The sequence below is a fragment of the Phalangium opilio genome, unplaced genomic scaffold (assembly GCF_054372755.1).
Source record: "Phalangium opilio isolate 3A_F unplaced genomic scaffold, DU_Popi_V2 ptg000505l_1, whole genome shotgun sequence".
Lineage (NCBI taxonomy): Eukaryota > Metazoa > Arthropoda > Arachnida > Opiliones > Phalangiidae > Phalangium > Phalangium opilio.
The window spans coordinates 2,424,498-2,434,073 of record NW_028324239.1 but is presented as its reverse complement, the minus strand read 5'-3'; the positions used below and the strand labels follow the sequence as shown (position 1 = coordinate 2,434,073).

Below are 9,576 nucleotides of genomic sequence, written 5' to 3'. Positions count from 1 at the left end.
GTGTTGTGGGGTCTCAAATGTAACGTAAAAAGTCAGAGTTTTTCCACAATACCTGACGAACATTTAATTTATAGGCTTCCATGGCGCAATGGTTAGCGCGTTCGGCTGTTAACCGAAAGGTTGGTGGTTCGAGCCCACCCGGGAGCGGTGTTGTGGGGTCTCAAATGTAACGTAAAAAGTCAGAGTTTTTCCACAATACCTGACGAACATTTAATTTTTAGGCTTCCATGGCGCAATGTTTAGCGCGTTCAGCTGTTAACCGAAAGGTTGGTGGTTCGAGCCCACCCGGGAGCGGTGTTATGGGGTCTCTGATGTAGCGTGAAAAGTCATAACTTTTCCACAATACCTGACAACCATTTACTTTCTGAGCTTCCGTGGCTCAATGGTTAGCGCGTTCGGCTTTTAACCAATAGGTTGGTGGTTCGAGCCCACAAGGGAGCGGTGTTATGGGATCTCAAATGTAACGTAAAAAGTCAGAGTTTTTCCACAATACCTGACGAACATTAAATTGTTGGGCTTCCGTGGCGCAATGGTTAGCGCTTCGGCTGTTAACCGAAAGGTTGGTGGTTCGAGCCCACCCGGGAGCGGTGTTGTGAAGTTTCGAATGTAACGTAAAAAGGCAAAGTTTTTCCACAATACCTGACGAACATTTACTTTTTGGGCTTCCGTGGCGCAATGGTTAGCGCGTTCGGCTGTTAACCGAAAGGTTGGTGGTTCGAGCCCACCCGGGAGCGGTGTTATGGGGTCTCAAATGTAACGTAAAAAGTCAGAGTTTTTCCACAATACCTGACGAACATTTAATTTATAGGCTTCCATGGCGCAATGGTTAGCGCGTTCGGCTGTTAACCGAAAGGTTGGTGGTTCGAGCCCACCCGGGAGCGGTGTTGTGGGGTCTCAAATGTAACGTAAAAAGTCAGAGTTTTTCCACAATACCTGACGAACATTAAATTTTTGGGCTTCCGTGGCGCAATGGTTAGCGCGCAGCGCGTTCAGCTGTTAACCGAAAGGTTGGTGGTTCGAGCCCACCCGCGAGAGGTGTTGTGGGGTCTCTGATGTAGCGTGAAAAGTCATAACTTTTCCACAATACCTGACAACCATTTAATTTCTGAGCATCCGTGGCGCAATGGTTAGCGCGTTCAGCTGTTAACCGAAGGGTTGGTGGTTCGAGCCCACCCGGGAGCGGTGTTGTGGGGTCTCAAATGTAACGTAAAAAGTCAGAGTTTTTCCACAATACCTGACGAACATTTAATTTATAGGCTTCCATGGCGCAATGGTTAGCGCGTTCGGCTGTTAACCGAAAGGTTGGTGGTTCGAGCCCACCCGGGAGCGGTGTTGTGGGGTCTCAAATGTAACGTAAAAAGTCAGAGTTTTTCCACAATACCTGACGAACATTTAATTTTTAGGCTTCCATGGCGCAATGTTTAGCGCGTTCAGCTGTTAACCGAAAGGTTGGTGGTTCGAGCCCACCCGGGAGCGGTGTTATGGGGTCTCTGATGTAGCGTGAAAAGTCATAACTTTTCCACAATACCTGACAACCATTTACTTTCTGAGCTTCCGTGGCTCAATGGTTAGCGCGTTCGGCTTTTAACCAATAGGTTGGTGGTTCGAGCCCACCCGGGAGCGGTGTTATGGGATCTCAAATGTAACGTAAAAAGTCAGAGTTTTTCCACAATACCTGACGAACATTAAATTGTTGGGCTTCCGTGGCGCAATGGTTAGCGCTTCGGCTGTTAACCGAAAGGTTGGTGGTTCGAGCCCACCCGGGAGCGGTGTTGTGAAGTTTCGAATGTAACGTAAAAAGGCAAAGTTTTTCCACAATACCTGACGAACATTTACTTTTTGGGCTTCCGTGGCGCAATGGTTAGCGCGTTCGGCTGTTAACCGAAAGGTTGGTGGTTCGAGCCCACCCGGGAGCGGTGTTATGGGGTCTCAAATGTAACGTAAAAAGTCAGAGTTTTTCCACAATACCTGACGAACATTTAATTTATAGGCTTCCATGGCGCAATGGTTAGCGCGTTCGGCTGTTAACCGAAAGGTTGGTGGTTCGAGCCCACCCGGGAGCGGTGTTGTGGGGTCTCAAATGTAACGTAAAAAGTCAGAGTTTTTCCACAATACCTGACGAACATTAAATTTTTGGGCTTCCGTGGCGCAATGGTTAGCGCGCAGCGCGTTCAGCTGTTAACCGAAAGGTTGGTGGTTCGAGCCCACCCGCGAGAGGTGTTGTGGGGTCTCTGATGTAGCGTGAAAAGTCATAACTTTTCCACAATACCTGACAACCATTTAATTTCTGAGCATCCGTGGCGCAATGGTTAGCGCGTTCAGCTGTTAACCGAAGGGTTGGTGGTTCGAGCCCACCCGGAAGCGGTGTTGTGGGGTCTCAAATGTAACGTAAAAAGTCAGAGTTTTTCCACAATACCTGACGAACATTTAATTTTTGGGCTTCCGTGGCATATTTTTTAGCGCGTTCAGCTGTTAACCGAAAGGTTGGTGGTTCGAGCCCACCCGGGAGAGGTGTTGTGGGGTCTCTGATGTAGCGTGAAAAGTCATAACTTTTCCACAATACCTGACAACCATTTACTTTCTGAGCTTCCGTGGCTCAATGGTTAGCGCGTTCGGCTTTTAACCAATAGGTTGGTGGTTCGAGCCCACCCGGGAGCGGTGTTATGGGATCTCAAATGTAACGTAAAAAGTCAGAGTTTTTCCACAATACCTGACGAACTTTAAATTGTTGGGCTTCCGTGGCGCAATGGTTAGCGCTTTCGGCTGTTAACCGAAAGGTTGGTGGTTCGAGCCCACCCGGGAGCGGTGTTGTGAAGTTTCGAATGTAACGTAAAAAGGCAAAGTTTTTCCACAATACCTGACGAACATTTACTTTTTGGGCTTCCGTGGCGCAATGGTTAGCGCGTTCGGCTGTTAACCGAAAGGTTGGTGGTTCGAGCCCACCCGGGAGCGGTGTTGTGGGGTCTCAAATGTAACGTAAAAAGTCAGAGTTTTTCCACAATACCTGACGAACATTTAATTTATAGGCTTCCATGGCGCAATGGTTAGCGCGTTCGGCTGTTAACCGAAAGGTTGGTGGTTCGAGCCCACCCGGGAGCGGTGTTGTGGGGTCTCAAATGTAACGTAAAAAGTCAGAGTTTTTCCACAATACCTGACGAACATTTAATTTTTAGGCTTCCATGGCGCAATGTTTAGCGCGTTCAGCTGTTAACCGAAAGGTTGGTGGTTCGAGCCCACCCGGAAGCGGTGTTGTGGGGTCTCAAATGTAACGTAAAAAGTCAGAGTTTTTCAACAATACCTGACGAACATTAAATTTTTGGGCTTCCGTGGCGCAATGGTTATCGCGTTCGGCTGTTAACCGAAAGGTTGGTGGTTCGAGCCCACCCGCGAGAGGTGTTGTGGGGTCTCTGATGTAGCGTGAAAAGTCATAACTTTTCCACAATACCTGACAACCATTTAATTTCTGAGCATCCGTGGCTCAATGGTTAGCGCGATCGGCTGTTAACCAATAGGTTGGTGGTTCGAGCCCACCCGGGAGCGGTGTTATGGGATCTCAAATGTAACGTAAAAAGTCAGAGTTTTTCCACAATACCTGACGAACATTTAATTTTTAGGCTTCCGTGGCGCAATGGTTAGCGCGTTCAGCTGTTAACCGAAGGGTTGGTGGTTCGAGCCCACCCGGAAGCGGTGTTGTGGGGTCTCAAATGTAACGTAAAAAGTCAGAGTTTTTCCACAATACCTGACGAACATTTAATTTTTGGGCTTCCGTGGCATATTTTTTAGCGCGTTCAGCTGTTAACCGAAAGGTTGGTGGTTCGAGCCCACCCGGGAGAGGTGTTGTGGGGTCTCTGATGTAGCGTGAAAAGTCATAACTTTTCCACAATACCTGACAACCATTTACTTTCTGAGCTTCCGTGGCTCAATGGTTAGCGCGTTCGGCTTTTAACCAATAGGTTGGTGGTTCGAGCCCACCCGGGAGCGGTGTTATGGGATCTCAAATGTAACGTAAAAAGTCAGAGTTTTTCCACAATACCTGACGAACATTAAATTGTTGGGCTTCCGTGGCGCAATGGTTATCGCGTTCGGCTGTTAACCGAAAGGTTGGTGGTTCGAGCCCACCCGGGAGCGGTGTTGTGAAGTTTCGAATGTAACGTAAAAAGGCAAAGTTTTTCCACAATACCTGACGAACATTTACTTTTTGGGCTTCCGTGGCGCAATGGTTAGCGCGTTCGGCTGTTAACCGAAAGGTTGGTGGTTCGAGCCCACCCGGGAGCGGTGTTGTGGGGTCTCAAATGTAACGTAAAAAGTCAGAGTTTTTCCACAATACCTGACGAACATTTAATTTATAGGCTTCCATGGCGCAATGGTTAGCGCGTTCGGCTGTTAACCGAAAGGTTGGTGGTTCGAGCCCGCCCGGGAGCGGTGTTGTGGGGTCTCAAATGTAACGTAAAAAGTCAGAGTTTTTCCACAATACCTGACGAACATTTAATTTTTAGGCTTCCATGGCGCAATGTTTAGCGCGTTCAGCTGTTAACCGAAAGGTTGGTGGTTCGAGCCCACCCGGAAGCGGTGTTGTGGGGTCTCAAATGTAACGTAAAAAGTCAGAGTTTTTCCACAATACCTGACGAACATTAAATTTTTGGGCTTCCGTGGCGCAATGGTTATCGCGTTCGGCTGTTAACCGAAAGGTTGGTGGTTCGAGCCCACCCGCGAGAGGTGTTGTGGGGTCTCTGATGTAGCGTGAAAAGTCATAACTTTTCCACAATACCTGACAACCATTTAATTTCTGAGCATCCGTGGCTCAATGGTTAGCGCGTTCGGCTGTTAACCAATAGGTTGGTGGTTCGAGCCCACCCGGGAGCGGTGTTATGGGATCTCAAATGTAACGTAAAAAGTCAGAGTTTTTCCACAATACCTGACGAACATTAAATTGTTGGGCTTCCGTGGCGCAATGGTTAGCGCGTTCGGCTGTTAACCGAAAGGTTGGTGGTTCGAGACCACCCGGGAGCGGTGTTGTGGGGTCTCAAATGTAACGTAAAAAGTCAGAGTTTTTCCACAATACCTGACAAACATTTAATTTTTAGGCTTCCGTGGCGCAATGGTTAGCGCGTTCAGCTGTTAACCGAAGGGTTGGTGGTTCGAGCCCACCCGGAAGCGGTGTTGTGGGGTCTCAAATGTAACGTAAAAAGTCAGAGTTTTTCCACAATACCTGACGAACATTTAATTTTTGGGCTTCCGTGGCATATTTTTTAGCGCGTTCAGCTGTTAACCGAAAGGTTGGTGGTTCGAGCCCACCCGGGAGAGGTGTTGTGGGGTCTCTGATGTAGCGTGAAAAGTCATAACTTTTCCACAATACCTGACAACCATTTACTTTCTGAGCTTCCGTGGCTCAATGGTTAGCGCGTTCGGCTTTTAACCAATAGGTTGGTGGTTCGAGCCCACCCGGGAGCGGTGTTATGGGATCTCAAATGTAACGTAAAAAGTCAGAGTTTTTCCACAATACCAACGAACATTAAATTGTTGGGCTTCCGTGGCGCAATGGTTATCGCGTTCGGCTGTTAACCGAAAGGTTGGTGGTTCGAGCCCACCCGGGAGCGGTGTTGTGAAGTTTCGAATGTAACGTAAAAAGGCAAAGTTTTTCCACAATACCTGACGAACATTTACTTTTTGGGCTTCCGTGGCGCAATGGTTAGCGCGTTCGGCTGTTAACCGAAAGGTTGGTGGTTCGAGCCCACCCGGGAGCGGTGTTGTGGGGTCTCAAATGTAACGTAAAAAGTCAGAGTTTTTCCACAATACCTGACGAACATTTAATTTTTAGGCTTCCGTGGCGCAATGGTTAGCGCGTTCAGCTGTTAACCGAAGGGTTGGTGGTTCGAGCCCACCCGGAAGCGGTGTTGTGGGGTCTCAAATGTAACGTAAAAAGTCAGAGTTTTTCCACAATACCTGACGAACATTTAATTTTTGGGCTTCCGTGGCATATTTTTTAGCGCGTTCAGCTGTTAACCGAAAGGTTGGTGGTTCGAGCCCACCCGGGAGAGGAGTTGTGGGGTCTCTGATGTAGCGTGAAAAGTCATAACTTTTCCACAATACCTGACAACCATTTACTTTCTGAGCTTCCGTGGCTCAATGGTTAGCGCGTTCGGCTTTTAACCAATAGGTTGGTGGTTCGAGCCCACCCGGGAGCGGTGTTATGGGATCTCAAATGTAACGTAAAAAGTCAGAGTTTTTCCACAATACCTGACGAACATTAAATTGTTGGGCTTCCGTGGCGCAATGGTTATCGCGTTCGGCTGTTAACCGAAAGGTTGGTGGTTCGAGCCCACCCGGGAGCGGTGTTGTGAAGTTTCGAATGTAACGTAAAAAGGCAAAGTTTTTCCACAATACCTGACGAACATTTACTTTTTGGGCTTCCGTGGCGCAATGGTTAGCGCGTTCGGCTGTTAACCGAAAGGTTGGTGGTTCGAGCCCACCCGGGAGCGGTGTTGTGGGGTCTCAAATGTAACGTAAAAAGTCAGAGTTTTTCCACAATACCTGACGAACATTTAATTTATAGGCTTCCATGGCGCAATGGTTAGCGCGTTCGGCTGTTAACCGAAAGGTTGGTGGTTCGAGCCCACCCGGGAGCGGTGTTGTGGGGTCTCAAATGTAACGTAAAAAGTCAGAGTTTTTCCACAATACCTGACGAACATTTAATTTTTAGGCTTCCATGGCGCAATGTTTAGCGCGTTCAGCTGTTAACCGAAAGGTTGGTGGTTCGAGCCCACCCGGAAGCGGTGTTGTGGGGTCTCAAATGTAACGTAAAAAGTCAGAGTTTTTCCACAATACCTGACGAACATTAAATTTTTGGGCTTCCGTGGCGCAATGGTTATCGCGTTCGGCTGTTAACCGAAAGGTTGGTGGTTCGAGCCCACCCGCGAGAGGTGTTGTGGGGTCTCTGATGTAGCGTGAAAAGTCATAACTTTTCCACAATACCTGACAACCATTTAATTTCTGAGCATCCGTGGCTCAATGGTTAGCGCGTTCGGCTGTTAACCAATAGGTTGGTGGTTCGAGCCCACCCGGGAGCGGTGTTATGGGATCTCAAATGTAACGTAAAAAGTCAGAGTTTTTCCACAATACCTGACGAACATTAAATTGTTGGGCTTCCGTGGCGCAATGGTTAGCGCGTTCGGCTTTTAACCGAAGGGTTGGTGGTTCGAGCCCACCCGGGAGCGGTGTTGTGGGGTCTCAAATGTAACGTAAAAAGTCAGAGTTTTTCCACAATACCTGACGAACATTTAATTTTTAGGCTTCCGTGGCGCAATGGTTAGCGCGTTCAGCTGTTAACCGAAGGGTTGGTGGTTCGAGCCCACCCGGAAGCGGTGTTGTGGGGTCTCAAATGTAACGTAAAAAGTCAGAGTTTTTCCACAATACCTGACGAACATTTAATTTTTGGGCTTCCGTGGCATATTTTTTAGCGCGTTCAGCTGTTAACCGAAAGGTTGGTGGTTCGAGCCCACCCGGGAGAGGTGTTGTGGGGTCTCTGATGTAGCGTGAAAAGTCATAACTTTTCCACAATACCTGACAACCATTTACTTTCTGAGCTTCCGTGGCTCAATGGTTAGCGCGTTCGGCTTTTAACCAATAGGTTGGTGGTTCGAGCCCACCCGGGAGCGGTGTTATGGGATCTCAAATGTAACGTAAAAAGTCAGAGTTTTTCCACAATACCTGACGAACATTAAATTGTTGGGCTTCCGTGGCGCAATGGTTATCGCGTTCGGCTGTTAACCGAAAGGTTGGTGGTTCGAGCCCACCCGGGAGCGGTGTTGTGAAGTTTCGAATGTAACGTAAAAGGCAAAGTTTTTCCACAATACCTGACGAACATTTACTTTTTGGGCTTCCGTGGCGCAATGGTTAGCGCGTTCGGCTGTTAACCGAAAGGTTGGTGGTTCGAGCCCACCCGGGAGCGGTGTTGTGGGGTCTCAAATGTAACGTAAAAAGTCAGAGTTTTTCCACAATACCTGACGAACATTTAATTTTTAGGCTTCCGTGGCGCAATGGTTAGCGCGTTCAGCTGTTAACCGAAGGGTTGGTGGTTCGAGCCCACCCGGAAGCGGTGTTGTGGGGTCTCAAATGTAACGTAAAAAGTCAGAGTTTTTCCACAATACCTGACGAACATTTAATTTTTGGGCTTCCGTGGCATATTTTTTAGCGCGTTCAGCTGTTAACCGAAAGGTTGGTGGTTCGAGCCCACCCGGGAGAGGTGTTGTGGGGTCTCTGATGTAGCGTGAAAAGTCATAACTTTTCCACAATACCTGACAACCATTTACTTTCTGAGCTTCCGTGGCTCAATGGTTAGCGCGTTCGGCTTTTAACCAATAGGTTGGTGGTTCGAGCCCACCCGGGAGCGGTGTTATGGGATCTCAAATGTAACGTAAAAAGTCAGAGTTTTTCCACAATACCTGACGAACATTAAATTGTTGGGCTTCCGTGGCGCAATGGTTATCGCGTTCGGCTGTTAACCGAAAGGTTGGTGGTTCGAGCCCACCCGGGAGCGGTGTTGTGAAGTTTCGAATGTAACGTAAAAAGGCAAAGTTTTTCCACAATACCTGACGAACATTTACTTTTTGGGCTTCCGTGGCGCAATGGTTAGCGCGTTCGGCTGTTAACCGAAAGGTTGGTGGTTCGAGCCCACCCGGGAGCGGTGTTGTGGGGTCTCAAATGTAACGTAAAAAGTCAGAGTTTTTCCACAATACCTGACGAACATTTAATTTATAGGCTTCCATGGCGCAATGGTTAGCGCGTTCAGCTGTTAACCGAAAGGTTGGTGGTTCGAGCCCACCCGGAAGCGGTGTTGTGGGGTCTCAAATGTAACGTATAAAGTCAGAGTTTTTCCACAATACCTGACGAACATTAAATTTTTGGGCTTCCGTGGCGCAATGGTTAGCGCGCTGCGCGTTCAGCTGTTAACCGAAAGGTTGGTGGTTCGAGCCCACCCGCGAGAGGTGTTGTGGGGTCTCTGATGTAGCGTGAAAAGTCATAACTTTTCCACAATACCTGACAACCATTTAATTTCTGAGCATCCGTGGCGCAATGGTTAGCGCGTTCAGCTGTTAACCGAAAGGTTGGTGGTTCGAGCCCACCCGGAAGCGGTGTTGTGGGGTCTCAAATGTAACGTAAAAAGTCAGAGTTTTTCCACAATACCTGACGAACATTTAATTTTTGGGCTTCCGTGGCATATTTTTTAGCGCGTTCAGCTGTTAACCGAAAGGTTGGTGGTTCGAGCCCACCCGGGAGAGGTGTTGTGGGGTCTCTGATGTAGCGTGAAAAGTCATAACTTTTCCACAATACCTGACAACCATTTAATTTCTGAGCTTCCGTGGCTCAATGGTTAGCGCGTTCGGCTGTTAACCAGTAGGTTGGTGGTTCGAGCCCACCCGGGAGCGGTGTTATGGGATCTCAAATGTAACGTAAAAAGTCAGAGTTTTTCCACAATACCTGACAAACATTAAATTGTTTGGGCTTCCGTGGCGCAATGGTTAGCGCGTTCGGCTGTTAACCGAAAGGTTGGTGGTTCGAGCCCACCCGGGAGCGGTG

General features: G+C 48.3%; 1 non-coding gene across 1 annotated transcript; it reads left to right on the top strand.

Moving 5' to 3' along the window:
* The first annotated feature begins 7,141 nt into the window (after positions 1–7,141).
* Positions 7,142–7,214, top strand: TRNAK-UUU (transfer RNA lysine (anticodon UUU)). Its single transcript has one exon. It is a non-coding gene; the product is annotated as a tRNA-Lys (tRNA).
* Positions 7,215–9,576: the final 2,362 nt, after the last annotated feature.